The sequence below is a fragment of the Cibotium barometz genome, chromosome 7, assembly GCF_041138505.1.
Source record: "Cibotium barometz isolate CiBa-2024 chromosome 7, ASM4113850v1, whole genome shotgun sequence".
In the NCBI taxonomy this organism is placed as follows: Eukaryota; Viridiplantae; Streptophyta; class Polypodiopsida; order Cyatheales; family Cibotiaceae; genus Cibotium; species Cibotium barometz.
Window position 1 is genome coordinate 56,987,316 of NC_141052.1, and position 3,843 is coordinate 56,991,158.

Genomic DNA, 3,843 nt, shown 5'->3' on the forward strand with positions numbered 1-3,843 from the left:
TGGGAACCTGCTTCTGGCATGTAGAAAACATTGGTTAGACAAGCAAAAACACTCTCCTTCTCTCTCATATATTGAGCTCGATTAGCAAGCTGATGGAACGATTTGAGAGAGAGAGAGAGAGAGAGAGAGAGAGAGAGAGAGAGAAGGGCCACCTTTGTATCTTCGGTGCTGCCCTTCAAGTTAGCCATCGCTGAAGATGCAGACATTTTCTCAAGCAGCTATCAGTGGGGGAGAGGAAGAGAGACGAGATCTGCTCACTCTTGAGTTTTTCGAATGAGACAATGCACGTAGAGAATGCACGCGAAAAAAAAAAATTTACCCACTACTTTCAGTTATCCCCCACTCTTTTCAGTTATGTACATTATCTTTTCTTATTTTTCAAATTATTTTCATTTTTTTTCCAATTCAAAGTTCATTTCCTAGTTGCAAACCACACCCCAAAAACCATATTTCTACTAGTCCAAAGTGTACCACCTTACCATGCATCCACCCAGCCACAGTATTGAGTATGTAATCTCTATGTTGCTCTGTTTCCACCATGGCTTGAAAGAAGCGTTTCCCTGCAAAAGTAGAATTTGACCAGCCTAGATTCTATGCCATAGATCTCTTGAAACCATCTGATGAATACTTCATTTGTAGGAGGCTTCTCCATGAAATAGAAGAAGAGCCCACATGTGAGGGCTTTATGCATGTCAAAAAGAGTCTTTCCCAGTGATAATTCCCTGCCTGTTTTAAAAATTTTCTTACCTTTTGTGATTTTAGAGGCCATTTTCCCTACCTCTTGGAAGACCTCCTTTTGAAGCAAGGCCTTGATTTACTCCCCTGGGCTGCAGTGTCAGCATACGTTTGCTTGTTCGCACCTTCCATTTGTATTGTTTGCAAGTAATAACCACTATCAAACGGGGTGGTGTGCCTTTTCAGGGGCCTCACCTTGCCATTCTCGCCCGTGATGTCCTCCACTGCAAGGGTACCTGCAACCCTAAACTGAGAGAGTTGTCCCGCCTAATGTTGAGGTACACAATCCACGTAGGCTCAGTCACTACTACATGATAGCCTAATACCGGCGCTTATACCGACGTCATTAAACGGGGTCTAAAAAGGCCCCGTCATCGGTATAAACCCCGGTATCTGTGCCGAAACTACGACGTCGGTATTCGCGTCGGGCGCTCATACCGGCGCGCATACCGACGCTCATACCGGTGCATATACCAGCACACATACCGGCAGATATACCAGCGCGTATACCGGTGCATATACCAGCATGCATACACGGATATACCGACGACCATAGCAGTAATTTTTTTTGGACAGAATGGTGTTGCCAGGCTGCCTGCTGTCTGCAGGTCAACAGGACTCAATAGCAGTAAACAGACAACACCATTCTGCTCGTTTTTTTATTTTTCAGATAAACAAGAAACATTACTCATCATTAATCTTTTGATCATATACTAATAGTTTAGAGGACTTACATTATGGTAATGCCTCCCAATTGATGGTCTCTCCTTCTGCTTCAAGCGTACTTCTCTTCTCGCCTTCTAATAGTTTAGAGGACTTACATTATGGTAATACCTCCCAATTGATAGTCTCTCCTTCTGCTTCAAGCATCTCAAATAAGGCCACAAGGCCATATTTGTGAGCGTACTTCTCTTCTCGCCTACTTGGGCGATTCATGGCCTCTCCTTCTGCTTCAAGCATCTCAAATAAGGCCACAAGGCCATATTTGTGAGCGTACTTCTCTTCTCGCCTACTTGGTGGGCGATTCATGGCCAACTCCTACATAAATGATTAACAATTATAACTTTTAGAAATCAACATCTAGCCCACATACATACATTTAGATAAACAAAATTGCTACAAATACTTACAAATTCATGGCGCATGGTTTCGTAACCACCACTCCCAAGATAAGAAGCCCCTACTATTTGGAGTCTCATCCTTGCCGCCTCTCTTTGTTGTTGAAACCTCTCTGGTGTCTCTGTGAGCTCCTGAGCTATGGCTTCCCACTCCCTATCATCTAGCCAAATAGGTTTCTCTTTCCCCTCTCTAAATGCATCCCTCGCCTCTGAGACCTACGATGCCCCATCAAAATGCGAGCTGTATATTGTATCCACTCATTAGAGACGACATTCATAGTGTCAGATGGCTGAAACTCTTACTTTATCTTTGTATTTATATAATTTTTCTTCTCCTTATCTTGCTGATCCCATAAAGTCATAACAGAGTTGTGAAACTGTATAGTGCACAATTGTCGAATTCGTGTCTTCATTGCCTTCCCTGCACTATTCATTATAGGTGCCCCATCCCTAATTGTGTATATCTTGTTGTTGTCATGGTCATGTGCACCCCAAGGAGTGGAAGGTGAACCCATGGGTGTGCTATCATCACATGAGAGCGAAGGACGACGCTCACGTGGTGGTGGTGGTGTCACAGCATCTGTGGCACTACCACCACAACAACCTCCCCCTACGTGAGCGACGTCTATGTGAAGAGGTGGTAGATCGAGCTGTAAGAGGAGTGGAAGGCTGTGTGGTATGAGGTGTGGGAACTGTTGTCATACCTACAGGTGTGGGAATTGCCGTCGTGAAGCCAGATGGTGAGGCAAATGTCCCTGCTCCAGGGTTGTTGCAAGATCAGAGTGTCCAGTTTTGCCCAGTTTATGCTGGACTGGGACAATGCTTGGAGAGCAAATTTGGAGAGGTAGGGTACTTCAAATGAGATCAAGAAACTAATAGAACATACGCATGCACTCAAATTGACCCAATATAACTTAAATTAATATACATTAGTCTAATTAATAAAAATTAATCAAAAATATATTGAAATGATAAAAATTTCATCTTTTCATACTTAGAGTGATCCAATTTTTTTTCCATAGATGCACCATTACAAGTACACTAGTCCCTATAAGTTTTAGATGATTTACATCAAAAATGTAATTTTATTAATAGATTATTAATATTTACAAGCCTTCTGATAGCTTGGAAGACTTTTGGAAAAGAGATCATTAAAAATCTAACCATTGGATTTGCAATTTTGACTAGCCACCACATTCTACTAATGTCTCACTATCTAACACTCTTTTGATCTACAAGATTGAGCATTTTAAGTGGTAGTTATTGTGGGTACAAAAAGTGGCATATATTATAACACTTTAAAGACCTTGAAATATTTAAAGAAAATAGACAAATAGCTTAAATTTTTCTCAAAAAATCAAGTTAAGCTCTATATTATGTGAAGATCTAATGTCCAAAGTGGGAATCTCATATGAGTTTGTATGTAAAAGATATTAGCATTTTATGGAATTCGTCCAAATTTGGGACAGGGTGTATACATTGACGTTGTACTTAAAGAAATGAGGACTTTTGACTATTTAATGCTTCATCAAATTATGCAACTTTATTCCAAACTTTGCATGTGATGTTCAACAAAAGAACTTGAAAGGAAATTCCTTTGTTAGCTAGGAGAGATTAACTACTAAAGGTAAACAAATACCTATTTTTTTACTATTTATAGGGTGCTTGAGTGGACAAAACTGGGCACCCTGAATCCTGCAACAACCACCCTCCAGAACCCCAATAAGTCTGAACCATGGCTCTCTGCTCTAGAGTCATGGACGAGAAAAAACCATATAACTGCTCGGGACTCATGCCCTGAGGTGTAGGGTTAAATGAGAAATCAAGACTGTAGTTAAGCAGCGGTGAGTCATCACCCATGGCCTGTTGGACAAAAAACCATATGACAAACTTGTGCGAAATGAAAATTACATGGTAAACAATGAAAGAACCATATGACAAACATTAACAATGATAAACAACAATGGTAAACCATATCACTTTGCACCTG